This window comes from Hordeum vulgare, chromosome 6H, assembly GCF_904849725.1.
Source record: "Hordeum vulgare subsp. vulgare chromosome 6H, MorexV3_pseudomolecules_assembly, whole genome shotgun sequence".
Taxonomy (NCBI): domain Eukaryota; kingdom Viridiplantae; phylum Streptophyta; class Magnoliopsida; order Poales; family Poaceae; genus Hordeum; species Hordeum vulgare.
Genome location: NC_058523.1, coordinates 55162040 through 55178658, shown reverse-complemented (window position 1 = coordinate 55178658; position 16619 = coordinate 55162040). Strand labels below are relative to the sequence as shown.

The 16619-nt window shown below is 42.7% G+C and overlaps 2 pseudogenes; both read right to left on the bottom strand.

Annotated features, from left to right (window-relative positions):
• Window positions 1–6584: 6584 nt before the first annotated feature.
• LOC123405072 lies at window positions 6585–13060 on the bottom strand (annotated as a pseudogene).
• A 662-nt stretch (window positions 13061–13722) lies between these two features.
• LOC123401037 lies at window positions 13723–14779 on the bottom strand (annotated as a pseudogene).
• Window positions 14780–16619: the final 1840 nt, after the last annotated feature.

Genomic DNA, 16619 nt, shown 5'->3' with positions numbered 1-16619 from the left:
GAGTGAGAGAGAGCACACAAGAGAAAACACAACGTGTGAGAGAGGAAAGAGAAGAAGTGGAGATTCTGTCCAGATTTGGTGCATCTGACTAGACAATGTTCAAGCTAGTGATTGGAGGCTCAAACGTGCTTGGATCGACCCCAAACTTGGTGAGCTCGTTTCTTACTTTGAGTATTCGATCTGGTTAGCTCTTTTGAGGATTGGGTCAGCGGAGAATCAAATTTGAGAGTGGTTTTGTCACGAACTCGTGCGTCTACTTGTCTGCCAAATCTGGTGCTATTTGGTTCAGCGGGTGTCCCAACCGGACACGAATTCTTGGTTTTGTCAATTGCATCTGACGCCATCGAGGAGTACGGTGAGATGGGCTGGCCGAACATGAGTGCTCATTCCCCGGGTTCAGTTCGGGGCGTAGCTCGATTGCCGAACTTCCGAGGGAGTCTGGTCGGATACCGAAATATAGACGATTTTGAGCTCTGATGGTTGGGAAGGCGAACCTTGCCGGTTTCTCAATGGTGGCAATCAAGTGGGTGATAGGTGGGATGTGGATTTCCCTGTCGTCAGGTTTGATTCCTATCTGATCATAGATTGACGTTTGGTCGTGGGGTACTCCCATGGCCTAAATTTGACCGAGCAGCTCGTTTAATTCCGTAACATCCACGACGTCCATGTTTTCGGAGTTCATGGGGTCAACCCCTAGTGCCGCTGTTATCGGAATATTCGGAGTTGTGCCAGAGTAGAGTTCACCCAAAGATGATCCGGATATGCCATTTGGCTCGGGCCTCGAGGCCGGAGCTTGGATGAGAGTCATCTCGAGGACGAGATCCGCCCCTCCAATGTCAGGGCATCGAGGGTGAAAGTTGTTGTTAGAATAAGCTCTCCCCAGGAGTCGACGACGAACTCTAAGTTCCCGAACCCGATCTCCTCATCGGGGGAAAGGTTTCCGATCCGGTCTAAGCGACCAGATGGGTTAGCATGCATCACGATGCTGCCGAACACGAAGATCTATACGGGGAGGAAAACATCCTCGGTGCGGATGTCATCATTGACAATGAGACATGCCATCAATCAATCTGTAGTTCCACAACAGGCTCTTGTTGAAAGCACCAATGTCAAAACTGGCAGATCTCAAGTAGGGGGTCCAAACTATGGATCTTGGATCGGGTAACGAGAGACAGGGGAGACGATGTTTACCCAGGTTCGGGCCCTCTTGATGGAGGTAAAACCATACGTCCTGCTTTTGTTGTGTTGATGGGGTTGCACAGAGTATATATTTGATCTACCTCGAGATCGGATGGTGTGGTCTAAACCCTAATAGTAATGAGCTTAATCTACCCTGCAAACTATGACCCCCTGGTTTATATAGATACCAGGGGTGTTAGGGTTACACAGCGTCGGTTACACATTAAGGAGGGATCACGTAGGTCTCCACAGGATCATGGAGTACATGCCAAGTCTTTGAAAGAGTCCATCTTGAACATAACATCACTTTACTTATGACGATAGAACGGCCCGAGAGTCCGGCCCAGGGAAACCTGTAAGCGGCCCGAGGGCCCCTTAGTCCTGGACTCCCTCACTTGGTATATACTAGAGCGGTTTGCATGTTTGCCATGTTTTATTTGACATCTTATTGTGTGAGCATGTTGGTATGCATATTTTTCTTCATTCGAGGAAATCCAATTATTGTTCTTTGGCTTTCATTTTTCTCGCCAATTGGATGTACAAGAATGCCTAAGTACCCCCTCTAGCTATTTATGCTTTCTTGCCTACAATTATATTCATGCTTCATCATAAAATTTGAGCAAGCACTTTTCGGACCCTCTGGGTGAGCACTCACAACCACTGTTTCGACAAAGGGCTGACTTCCAAAACCTCCCAAGTGCAATTGATGTGACCAACTTATAAAACTCATTTCCACCGAGGCACTAGGGTTGATCTGGTTTTTGAACCTCGGCACCACAGATTGAAAAATCTCGGCGTAACCGGGTTGCCCTACCAACATACAGTAAAGCATCTCAATGAAACTGATTTCGATTAATCGGTGTTGCCGACAACACATGGGTATATATATCCGCAACCCCCGAACTTTAAAATTTCTCCAAACCTTCGGTCGCCCGCACACAACTGCTGCGTCCGCCCACGTTTGCACGACTTTGATGTTGCTTCCCGTGTGCCCTTGCCATAGAAATCCTCCACCCTCAATGGATTCATCCCCGTCGTTGCCTCCGTAGAGGAGATTTCGCTAAGTTAGGGTAAATCTTCAACTCCTCTTGCGCTCCAGAGTCCGATTCATGCGCATTAGGCTAAATTAGTTTTCTTACCATAGTTTCCAATGCATCCATCCTTAAGAAAACTTCATAGAATAGATGGAACTAAAAAATTTAGGGTTAGGTTTCCGCCGTAAGCAATTTTGGAGTCACCAAGTCTAAACGTTTCTGCGGCACCGATGTGGGCCGCCCACAGCACAAAGGGCCACTTGATGAAACACAGAAGTTCCTATCAGTGTCACCTAGATGGATATTTAGGGTTTTTGAGCACAACTTCGATGAGACCGAGTCTTTCTTCAGTAAAACGAATCCAAGTGACCACGTTTTTGTTAAGAAGGTTTGTTGCTTCGGAAGCTCCGAATTTTGAAACTCGATGGAACCAAACTTACTTACAGTGAAAACCTAGTACTAAATTTTTGAGTTCAAACTTGCAAAAATGTCTGAATTTTGTGATGCTCATCTTTTCAACTCCTCTACATCTATTCACAGGGTCAGTGCTCAGCCATGTCATGTTCAGATGATTGTTAGAACAATTTCAAAGAGCAGAGTATAGATCTTGATGCACACACTAGTCCCGAGGCAGGCCATTCACACCCAGGGACTCCTAGCTCCCATGACTTGCCCAAGGCAGACACTAGAGCAAGGAAGCCAAGGAACTCGGATGAAGAGGATGCTGATTTCATACTTGAGAAAAATACATCCAAGAGGAAACTTGTCAGGAAGGTGCTACCTCTTGAGCTTGAGTTGGTTTTCCCTTGAAGAGGAAAGGGTGATACATCGAAGTAGATAAGTATTTCCCTCAGTTTGTTGAGAACCAAGGTATCAATCCAGTATTAGGAACAAGCAAGGCCCCAATAGTAGTACCTACACAAACAATCAAACACTTCCACCCAACGCTATAAAGGGGTTGTCAATTCCTTCAGAGTTATTTGCAAGGATGAGATCTGATAGAGATAGACATAAAAGATTGCGGAAACAAAAGTAAATAAACTGCAACAAAATATTTTTGGTTTGTTTTGTTTATAGATCTGAAAATATAATATGGAAAATAGACCCCGGGGGCCATAGGTTCCACTAGAGGCTTCTCTCATAAAGGAAAAATAATACGGTGGGTGAACAAATTACTGTCGAGCAATTGATAGAAAAGCGAATAATTATAAAGATATCTAAGGCACTGATTATGCATATAGGCATCACGTTCGTATCAAGTAGACCGAAATGATTCTGCATCTACTACTACTAGTTAATTGCCCGTGCGTTGCTACGGGAGCCAATATTTTTGCAACACAACTGAGATTATATTGAAAAAACATGATGAGTTGAGATCATCAAAACATCTATCCGATCTTACAAACATGATATTTTGAGCAACATTAAGATAAATACGCATCAATTACACATATCAGAGTGAAAGCAAGCATGAATCAAGTATAGTAAACACGAAGTTCAAATTAAAGGAAGCATGTTCACATCATGATGGCTAAGTTCACCACAAGTCTCTATTGCAAATTATTTTCCTATGATATGGCTCAAATACCCCCATACACTTGCAGGAATCACAAATCATAGGGGATTCCTGTCATATGTGAGCAGGTTGATTCCCATCATATGTCATATAGGGGATTCCTCAATAATGTGTGTTCATTCCATGCATATGTCAAATATATGCATATCTCTAAGATTTGTACTAAAAAAATCTCACAACGACAAACAAACTGTACCAGTTCAAAATAAAATGGCAACCTTTTGTCCTCTTTAACCAATCAATTCTCCCATATAAGCATGAAGGAAGTAGTAGTGCATTATGATCACATGACTTCTTATCCAGTTAGAAAGATAGTCAATACTTCCACGAGAACAAACTCAACATTCTCAAATATAAATTATCATAGAAATTGCTTGGTATTTAGATGCTTATTTTCTCAATCGTTACTTCAAACCTTACATATGCTAGCAACTAAGATTTCTGGAAATTGAAACCTCCCCATGGTCCGGCTCCAGCAGAGTACCGTCTCGCCTCCTTGTTCTCGTGTTGCGTAGCCTTTCTCTGTCGAGGTGGCAGCATCGTCATGATGGCCTCCTCCAAGCTCCCCTTCTCATCACAGTCAGCTCAAGAATTTTTTTGAAAAGGAATGTTTTTGTTTATAGATGACAACTACATCATCAATATTTAGACATACAAGACCAACAATGAAGAATTTTGTAACAACTACTTGTTTTATGTGAGTATATATAAGCTCCCACATTTTGCATTACAAGTTAGAAAACAAAAATGACACTCCCTCCAATCCATATTAATTGACACTACTTTAGTACAATCCTACCCATAATAATTGACGCTGCTTTAGTACAACTTTGTACTAAAGCAGCGTCAATATTAATTGTATTGGAGGGAGTGGTTAGTTTCCTTTTTCTAGTTTGCAAGACATACGATTATATAAAACATGTTATTGGAGCTACTTTGTTTTTTCTCTCCGAGCAAGAATAAATAAATGGAAAAAGATATGTGTGTGTATTATAATTGATTTTTCTCTCCCAGCAATAATATGCATAAATGTGAAGAGAATATAGCTTACTGTTATATGTGCGATCATTGTTCCATCTACATAGTTAAGAGGAGAAACAATGAACTACAATAAACCATAAATTGGCTGCAACTTCAAATAATAAAATATGCAGACAGAAAAAGACAACAATGAACTTGAGATCAACGTTCTTGCCTCAATCTCCTCTCGGTCTTGTTGACGCCTTTGAGAATTCCTGGCATTTCACGTGGAGAGAAAGTCTCCATCCCTACAACAGTACATCCACCAAGTTAAAAAAGGTTCCCTACTTACCTCCACAAAAACTCTAATGGATTCACGGAGCTTTAAAGTAGGCTTTCTGAAAATAAAATAAAAATTGATTTAGAACACAACTTACAAAATTAAGTTAACTGGAAGATATGGCAAAATTCCTGAAATTCTCATAAGATTTGTACTCTGAATGACAATAGAGAAAAGAAAAGATCTGAATAACCGTAATTGGAAGGATAGAACAATATTAGCTTTAAATAGAATCAGCTAGGTGAGGCTGCAAGAACAACATACAAAGCTAGCATGGCTCTAGCAACTAACAAAATACATTTTAGGCAAGCACACCTGACCAGCTATAGACCATTTAATCGCTGGTGCTGAAAGAGATAACTCTGAAATGCAGAGATGCACGTCTCCTTGCATCCTTAGCTATTTGTGTGCCTCCCCTTTGCCGGATGGTCTTGTACTCTTCTTCATGTTGCACGGGCCATCGCCCTCGGGGCTCGTTGGCACATCCATTCGCTGCTGCTCCTTCTACACCACATCTCCAACTATGATAAAAAGGCAAATGATTCAAGTTTGAGTTAGTCAATGAGTGACCTAATTCTTATGGAATTAATCGAAAGAAATGACCCCTCTTTGTAGATGCAAATAACATCTTTCAGCATTGTACATTTTGCCTTCTACAAGTACTCATGAGAGTTAAAATATGCATCCATGGACCGTCTATTTGCAGCATTGTGACCACAAGTGGCACCTGCAGTAGGAAAACATATGCAGTTCTAAGAACTTTATGGTACGACAATTTTATAACATGATAAAACCAATGTAAAAAAAATGAACAGACCATATAATTAAACTGAATCTAAATGTCACTGATAAATTTTCTTGATAATCAATTCCAAATGTGTAGAGAACTTCCTAATACCGATACTTTTGGTAGAACAAAGGAATTGTGAAAAGCATCAATGCATCAAGCCAGTTACACTCGTCGCCATGCATCTTGTGCACCACCTTATTTTTCCTGAACCAAAACCATAGGTAGCACATTACCAGGGTAAATCACAAGCTTTCGTAGAGCACTCGCTCCAATTGAGTTCAGGATCTACCGGTTTAATCAATTTCAGTTGGTCATGATGATTGACAAAAAAACTCCCATAGAGCAAAAGAGAATGCATTACAGATAGTATGGTCAATCATGATGTCTTTGGTTATCATTTAGCCTATTCCATGGTGTTAGATAAATGTCACATTTAGATTTGCCCAGGATGACGCTGATTATATATCACGAGTGTTCGTTAGGTAGGAAAAACATACTGAAATAGATCTATGCCTGGTTGGTTATTTATGTACAACAAATCTATGAATTGGTTTGTTACAAATTATAGATGTGAAAATGCACATGCACCAAATCCTGAAGAAAATGCAAGGCAAAAATGATTCAAATGGGCTGGTCACCAGCAAGGCGACTAATGCCTTCTATCAGTTTTCTTCAGCAGAACCGTCCTCACCTTCCATCGCGACATCAGATTATAAGAGCAACAAAATGTACCACTGCTAGAACAAGATCACTCGAGCAGTGGCACGGCTCATCAGGTGATGCTCTCAAAAGCTTTACAGCAGAACTAAAAGCGCTTTCAACCTTGTGAAGACTAAAGAAAGGTCAGGATCATGCAGTAGTTTTGTCTGGAAGATATTCAAAGAACTAAGTGGAAACTTACACCATCTCGATCGCCAGGTTTTCGCAATGTAGCTGCATGAACTTACACCATCTTGATCATTAGGTTTTCGCAGTGCATCTGCATGATCACTTAGATGTGTGACATTGTTCTGCAAATCAGTGTCATCATCTGACAGATCATATGGCTCCAGGGATGAATCATTGAAGATGCAAAGACCTGGTAGAGTCACGAGGGACATGAGAACGGAACGGTAATTCCAACCATAGCCTTCAGAATTTAGAATTTGACGCACTGTGTATCAAATCAAACAGAAAAAGCTTGAAGCAAAGGAATTACCGATGATGTACGTGATGAAGGCGTGGTAGGGCCACCCTGCGGCGTTGTTCCAGATGTCGAGCAGCAACAGCCGTGCGCCACAGGAGAAGCGGACGGATGGGCGCGGCACGCCATAGGAGATGCAGAAGGGCGGGTGATGCAGTGTTACAACCTGACGAGGAGGGCCTGGCCGAGCGTGCCGCCGGGGTCGATGACGATGCTGGGCAGCCGCTTGACGTCCCAGCCGAGCACGCGGCAGAGACAGCGGCGAGCGCACGGTGCGCCAGTGGCCTCCCGCAGTGCTTGGCATCGCGCGCGTGGTGCACGAGGTTGATGCCCTTCCTCTTCCTCCCCACGCACCGGAACTCCCCCTCCTCGTGGCTCCGCTCATAGTACTCCGTAGCGCAGCATCCCGCTTGAACAGGCCGAGGAAGAACCCCGTTGCCGCGTCCCCGCCGTCCTCCGGCTCGGAGCCCTCATCCTCGCCGTCCTCGTCCGAGGAGCCGCGTCCGGAGAAGAACTCCTCGACGGCGCGGAGGGCGTCCCGCTGCGCGAGTGAGGCGGGGGAAGGCCGCGGCTCTAGCTGCGGCCTGGGCGCGGTGGAGGAGGGGGCGGCCTCGGGCCAGGATGCGGGGGACGGGGAGGCGGGCGGGGAGGGCGCGAGGGGCCAGTCGGCGCCGGGTCCCTCAGGCTCCGCGGTGGGGCGCTCGATCCTGAGATGGTTCGTGAGAGCGTGGGACGAGTGGATACGGACCGATCCCTGGGTCGGTGTCGATGATGACCTTCTTCTTCTTGGTGACGGCGGCCATGGACATGGATCCCGGGGATCGATCGCGGCGGCGTCGGTTGCGCTGGCGGATCGAGCGAGGTGGAGACAGAGAGAGAGGGGGGCGGAGATCCAGGAGGCTCAGTTGGGAGCATCGCAGGAGGGGATCATGCGTTCGTGGGTGCGTTCTTTTTTTTATGTGCAGGGTCGTACAAGGAGGTGGGATCGTTGGGAGAGGTCGAACCATCGCTAGGTTGAACCATCACGACGTTCGATCCTGCTTTAATAGTAGAGATTACTCCACACATGACCGACTCCTGCCTGCATCTAGAGTATTAAGTTCATGAAGAACAAAGTAACACATTAAGTAAGATGGCATGATGTAGATGGATAAACTCAAGCAGTATGATGAAAACCCCATCTTTTTATCCTTGATGGCAACAATACAATACGTGCCTCGCTACCCCTACTTTGTCACTGGGTGAGGACACCACAAGATTGAATCCAAAACTAAGCACTTCTCCCATTGCAAGAATTACTTATCTAGGCCAAAAGAAATTAATAATTCGAAGAGACTTGCAAAGATACGAAATCATGCATATAAGAATTCAGAAGAGATAATCTGAACATAAACTCACAATTCATCGGACCTCGACAAACACACCGAAAAAGAGTATTGCATCGGATAGATCTCCATGAAGATCATGAAGAACATGGTATTGAAGATCAAAGAGAGAGAAGAAGCCATTTAGCTACTAGCTATGGACCCGTAGGTCTGTGGTGAACTACTCACACATCATCGGAGGGGCAATGGAGTTGATGTAGATGCCCTCCGTGATCAATTCCCTCTCCGTCAGATTACCGAAAAAGGCTCCCAGATTGGATCTCACAAGAAGAGAGGCTCCCGGCGGCATAAAAGTATTTTCGTTGCTCTTTTTGGCAATACAGGAATATTTGGGAATTTATTGGGCAAAGAATAGGGTTAGGAGACCTGTAGGGGCCCCACAAGACAGGGGGCGCAACCACCCCCCAGGGTGCGCCCTGCAGGCTTGTGGCCTCCTAACAGTTGTCCTGCCCCCTACTCCAAGTCTACTGGGTGTCTTCTGGTCCAAGAAAAATCTTTCCGGAAATTTTGTTCTGTTTGGACTCCGTTTAATATTCCTTATCTGCAAGACTCAAAAGCGTGGAAAACCAGAAACTGTTACTAGGCTCTAGATTAATAGGTTAGTCCCCAAAATAATATAAAACATCATATAAATGCATATAAAACATCTAAAAGAGACAATATAATAGCATGGAACAATAAAAAATTATAGATACGTTGGAGACGTATCAAGCATCCTCAAGCTTAATTCCTCCTCGTCCTCGAGTAGGTAAATGATAAAAACAATTTTTTTGATGTGGAATGCTACCTAACATATTTATCCATGCAATATTCTCTATTGTGGCATGAATATTCAGATCCATAAGATTCAAAACAGAAGTCTAATATTGACACAAAAACAATAATACTTCAAGCATACTAATAAGGTAATTGATTCCTTTCAAAATAAGATGGTCTTAGAAAGTTATCCCTACAAAATCATATGGTCTAGCAATGCTCCATCTTCACCACACAACGTATCTAAATCATGCACAACCCCTATGAAAGTCAAGCAATATTTTCACACTTTTTATGTTCTCAAACCTTTTCAACTCTCACGTAATACATGAGCGTGAGCCATGGATATAGCACTATAGGTGGAATAGAGTGTGGTGGAGGTTGCAAAGAGAAAGGAAGAAGATAGTCTCACATCAAGTAGGCATATCAACGGGCTATGGATAGGGGCGGAGCCAGGATTTAGGCATAGGGGGGGCGAGATGATGGTGAAGCCAAATTTTTTTTTGTGCCTTGTGACTACTAAAAGTTTTATACCTAGTATTAAAAAAATGAGCAGGAGCATCCCTTAGCTATAGCTAGTAATGGTGAACAATTTCATATATATATATATATATATATATATATATATATATATATATATATATATATATATGTATGTAAATTATCTAGGGCACCTAGGAGCCTGGGCACCTTAGTCGGGTCCAACCCGTTTTTGCATTTGTATAAAAGCAACCAGCCACGCATTTAATTTCTTTCCTATTTGACTAGCATGCAAGACATACCATGTATGAGATGGTTCCAACAGATTGAAATTGCCTAATCAAGTGCATATATTCTTCATTGATTTTCTTCTCCCATAACTTTTCAAGAAGTGCTAACTAGATCAGTTACTCACCAGATCTTATACGACATCCTCACGTAAATATTTCTAATATACACAACGAACTTAAAAGTGAACAAATATACCCGAAAATAACACAGTAATACGCGCGGTTATAAAATGATATACGCAAGTCCCAACATACCTATTATTAGAACATATGATTTTTTACAAATGATATACTCTAATGGAAATATACCCACTGTGTCCGCGCATGTGTATACCTCACTATGTGAAAAAAGGGTATAAAATTGTTGTTGGTATCTAGTTAATGTATATATACCTATGTAGAAATATGGCTACGTATATGCCTGCCTACGTTGAATATGGCATCCCTAGGTATTTGGCAATCTCGCATACCCATTTATTTTTAGACTATGTACTTTAAAAAACAATTAGGTATAATACCTTCGTATTATTGAGGAATATATTCATATATTTAAAGCTAGGGTATGTAGATGTAGGGAAATATGGAAAAATAATTAGGTATAATACCTACGAATTATTGAGGTATGTACTCGTATATTTCACGCCGAGGTATATAGTTGTAGAGAAAATATTGCTACACAAATCTAATGAGTATATACACAGTTAAAACCTATACGTACGCAATTCAAAAAGTTCTTACTATATTTTACACGATAATAAAATGCATTCTATTTATTACTTGATCTCATTAATGGACAATTGATGTCGCACATTAAATAATCAGATTTATGTGTTTTCATAGATGACACGTCATGCAAACATCTATGGAAGGTGATTCATTGACACAATTAACATGTATCAAGGTCATGCAAAGAAGTATGGAAAGTTTTTCCCGACAAACATCTAAATTAAATATCAGCTCACTTGTTAATGGATGAGATCCAATAACCCATATATCCATCATCACAATAGAATCATGATGCAATCGAACGACATCTAGGCAAGGTGCCCAGGCACCTAGGTGCCCCAAATGACCGTCCTATATACTTATATAGAAGATGTAACCGAAATACTCCAAAATTATGAAATGAAATAAAACTTTATCGTATATTAAGTTTAAGATGTAAGAACTAGGAAAATCTTCATGTAACTAAATGGTAGTATTCAGTGTATCTAAATTGGTTGGGTCAACACTTACATTGTACCTGATGTGGAGTTGGTAGCTACCAATGCGTACACATCCTTAAACACACGTGATCAATTAGTGTTGCATTAGGAGAAAACGATCAAGATTTTCCAAAAACATACCTAGAGCATTAAATCCACACTGTCTTATCCCCTCCACTGCTAGGTCGAAGCAGATCGACTGGTGGTAGCTAGTCACCAGGCATGCAACAAGCATCCCTGATCACCAACGCTACAAAACGTTAGGGCGTCCGAGCTTCAGAGTTCTAACCAATTATGTGCGCCTATGCTCTCTAGGTGCAGTGATGGGCCACGACAACCAATTAACTCGAACATAAACATGATTAGATCAAAGGATAGTTGCTAGATCATAGCATCTTCCGAACTCGATTCTCATAAAGTGCTCGAGGCAGGAATCTGGGAATAACTTATGTGGATACTACGTTTGCGAGTTTATTCGCCAAACGTCCTGTGAGAGAGGCAGACTTTTGGAAAAACTTGAAGTACTTAAACAATATTCACAAATTATTTTATTACCATCAATTGTTTTTGAGTTTCATTCATAAATATATTAGCCCCCTTCTTTAAATTAGATCGAACGGAGGTGGGACGTACTCTTACCAAAGGCTCGCATACGAGCAATTCAAGAGGAATTGGCGGGATTCTTCCTTGAAGAGATCATAGCTAAAACTGGAGAATACCCTCGAGAATGGGTAGTTAATGTTGGTAACTACTCCCTCCGTTCCTAAATATAAGTCTTTTAAGAAATTTCATTAGGAGTCTACATACGGAACAAAATGAGTGAATCTACACTCTAAAATATGTCTATATACATCCGTATGTAGTCCACTAATGAAACCTCTTTAAAGACTTATATTTAGGAACGGAGGGAGTAGATATTAGGGATCGTAAGAGATGTTACATTGTATATATGCATGAACGTGTAGTATACGCAGTAGCGTCGAATAGATATATGAAAACGTGTTGTTCGATCAAGCACGGAGAAAATGAGGTCACTTTGCTCTTTATTCATGACGATTTGTGTAATATTTCCTTCATTGCTATATTTAGAAGCTAGCGTCGAGTTGAACGGAAAACATAAAATAAAAATGGAAACCCTTAATGTAAAAGAATTGAATGGTAAACAAAAAAAAAAGAAATGGGGACACACAATATGAAACCCCTAAACCCTCCAAATCCCTAAACCCCTCATATAAAGAAAACCACATCGCTTGGCAGATGCTGACGTGTGTCTACCATTTAGTCTCGGTCAGTGTTACTAACCGGTACTAAAGGTCCTCCTGCCTGAACGCCCCACAGCGGTCACATGGAGCTCCTTTAGTCCCGGTTCGTAACGCAACCAGGACTAAAAGTTGGGGCCTTTTGTCCAGATTGCTTAGTCCTGGTTGCAGAACCGAGACTAAAGGCCCTTAGAAACCGGGCCTGGTGCCCTGTTTTCTACTAGTCGCCGTCCACGGGTGCAAAAGGCAGGGCCTTTCTACTCGTCTCTTCGGTTGGATTAGAGGCGGGTCTCGGGTCAGGTGGTGTCTAGGTCTTGGATTCCGTGGCAGTGGCGCTGGTGGTGGTAGCGCGATGCATTTGGGCAGAGCCCGCGGCTTGGTTCTACCCGGTGGCCATGGCTGTGTGGGCGGCGTGGCAGCCGTGGTGTGGTGTTCCATGGAGGTGAGTGGTGGCAGGGGTAAAAACATGTTCGTTCTTCGGACTGTGTGGCGGTGGCGAAGCTCATTTCCTTCTTGAAGGCATCGTCCCGGTTCTCATCGTCTATCATGTTGCTCGAGGGGAAACTCTGATCCCTGGTTCGGGCGGTGGCAGCGCTCCGGTGTCGTATCCTTCCTGACGGCATCGCTTTGGAGTCCACGGATCGTCGTATGCGGTTTCAGCTCTTCATAGTTAAGGATGATGTTGTTGCACTGAGCGTCTTTGTATCATGCCTTAGATGTGTGCGTTTAGTGTGCGTTTGTATCGAGATGTTGATAATCATTGCTTTAGTATATGAAGCGGGGCAGAAGACTTTTTCAGTAAACATACAAGGAAGCTGCACTGTATGTTTTAGACTGAATTAAATATATTAAAGTCCCCGCAGAAAAATATATCAAAGTGAGTTATTGCCTTACCAAACGAAATTTTGCTGGTTACCAAACCAAATGTAATTTACCCCACCCGATTGATATACAGCAGTTTCCTTGCCGATTGAAAACCGAGTTGAGTAAAATTAGGAAGGGAAAAAACGTTTGTGGGTGGGAAAGCGTATCGTGGGGTTGACGAAGGGGAAGTTGGACGAACAATGTAAGGCAGGAGATGAAACCTTACATTCCTTTTTATTAGGAAGCATATAAGTATAAGTATTTGGATATAGAAGACATAAAAAAATACGGATAAATGAAAAAAATAGTAAGTCTAGGCGTGCATGGAATGTTAATCACATGGTTTCACACATGCGCACCATTTTGCTTTTCATTTAGACTGCCAACATTATTTTCATGATATCATCAACATCTTTGTTACTTAATTTTTCACAGGGTACGATGCTTCCATCAGGATGCCACATATGCCCTCCTTGGTGCGACCATCCACGCTGCGCGCGCCAGACGGATGTAGCCGTTTTCACCCCATTTTGGCCCCCAAGAGTTCTTTACGATCCAGTAATCTACGGGATCAGTCTCATCTGTCGTGCCATAGCCCACCACCGTCATCGAATGGGTTCCATTCGTCCCACATGGACCCACAAATACACCTCCACCGTAGCGCCGGAAGGTCTTCGTGTCAACCACCAAAACGACGGATTGGGCCGCCACCGCGTGCAGCAACGCCACCTCGTCATTTCGCGGCACCTTCTTGAAGCCGTCGATGGTGACAACAGGGTTCTTTCGTTTCGGCACCCAGCAGTAGCCGTGCTCATCGGCAATGTACGGGTAGTCAGCCTCTGTCGAGATTCCGACGTGGCCCATCATGTACTGGAAGGCCAATATCGCATTGCCGCCACTACAACCGCCACTTTTCTTGTCGCAGTCTAGACAACGACACCAGCTTCCTCGTCCTGATTGAATTGATGCCCTCCACCACGGCTATCGCCGAGAAGGCCCAACAAGAACCGCACCCTCTTTGGATCTTCACGTTGGTCACAGCCGACAGGCGTTGGTCGTACCCTGTCATGCGCCAGTCGACGTACATTGGGTAGTTTGCACGGTCGGCAATGACGCCGTGTGTGACCTGCCCTTGGCGCTGCTTCCCGCTGTTTGACAAGGGGGTGGAGCAGCGACCGTACCCGTCATCGACCTCTTCATCGGTCATGTCACCGAAGAGGTTGGCTCAGCTTGTAGGGTGCGTCGCCTTGGTTGAATTGGTGGATCATGCGAGCGTTCTCTTCAAACACGCTGAAGCGCCGGGCCTTTTCGCCGAGGTCGCGTCCCACATTGTGATGCTCGCACCAGCGATCGTACAGTGCCCACAAGGACTTCTCCGACGCCAAGTCCATGTCCGTGATGTCCAGGGACGTCGCCACTTGCATAGCGGCAACAAGCAAGATAGCCATGAGTAGTATCGTTGCAAGTTCTCTTGCCATTGTGTATAAGCCCTAAGTGGTTGCTTCGAGCGTCCTAGGCAGCTCTTGGGGTAGAGTCGGTGTTGTAGGTCGATTTAGTCCTCCTTATATAGCAGAATCCTGTTGGCACACGCGCAGTTTCTGCCTATGAGGAATCCATTTCCCGTCGTCTGATGGCAAGTATCAATATTACTTCTTGGAAGGTAAAGATATGGACAATAACTTTTAGGGTTAATATGGACTTTTCCCTTTATACAAATGAGGAAATGAATTATCATGTCATTGAAACATGGTGATAAATAGGAAATACATAATGGTACGATATTAGTGCAAGGTTCGTATCTCTTGGAAAATTATGCGGATGAATATATATAAAATAAATGTGATCCTCTAGTAAGGCATGCCTATTATATTTGTAAGCCACCCATGAATATTTTTCAGAAATGTTACCAAATAATATGGCACGTTTATTATATATGGAAGCCATGCATGCGTGCCTGCTATATACGGAAGTAAATAAACGAAATTCATGAATTTCCTTTGAACGCAGGGAAAAATGATATCCACTAATAAGGTATGCTTATTATATGTATGTAAGCCACCCATGAATATTTAGAAAAAACGTTATCCGGTAATAAGGCATGACTATTGTACCATGCGTGCCTGTTATATATGGAAGCAAAAGAAATCATGAATTTTCTTTGAACGTAGCGAAAACGTTATCCACTAATAAGGAATGCGAATTACTCCCTCGGTTCCTAAATATCAAGGTCAAACTTCTCAAACTTTGACCAAGTTTGTAGACAAAAATATCAAGGCCTACAATACCAAATCATTGTTACTAGATTTATCATGAAATAAATTATTATATTAGATATATAGTATTATAAATCATTATATATTTTTCTATAAAGTTGGTCGAACATAAACAGATTTGACTTTTTTAAAACTAACACAACTTATATTTAGGAACGGAGGGAGTATATATGGAAGCCATGCGAGCCAGTTATATTGAATCAAAATGAACCAATTCATGAATGTCCTCAAAAACAAAGTGAAAAGTGAGGTTAAAAAATTGTTTAACATTCATTTTTCGACAAGTAGTTGCTATAATTAAAATATTATTCGTGGTCTTTTTTTAGAAACACCTATACTCATAGCAATTATAGGAACACTCGTTCGGACCTAAGATGCAAGAAAATATAATGAAATCCCTTGAAAACACCTCGCGGTACCAATCTTTACTTGAAGAAATAAGCCAAAGACTTTGGTAAAGAAGCTGCAACTGGACTGGAGCAACGATATTGTCACTCTTTCATCCGCACCAACATTATCAATAATGGTTTTTGAAAGTGCCTTGAGTCGCCCATCCAAAAAGACGGAAAGTCTTAACCGATGATGTACTTGAGCCGGGGATGACCCCTGAAGTGCAGGCCATGGAATCGCTATATCTTTACATGGTGTCGATGAAATATTTCACCTTCACAAAGAATCAGACAAAAAAAAGAGCTTGACACGACAACATAAATTCATGACATGCGAATTATTGGATATGTGAGGACAAAAACTCTCTAACCTCTTGGACCAACGGAAGAACGAGAGAAAGTTTATTTTAACAAAGTTGTGATGATCACTATACATTGATGAAAAATATAGATGTTTTTGAGATCCGAGGTGCCCCCACCTCTCAGTGCCAAGATGGCAGCCGGAGGTGAGGGGGCATAAATTTGTCGTATGACAGCGACGACACAAGAAACCCTCCTGCATGTCAGTTGAATGTCATGCGTGGTCAAATGCACCCTTAATGAATAGACAATTCGGAATAAATGTTTAACTACTACTAGGAGGTAAGTGGGGCATC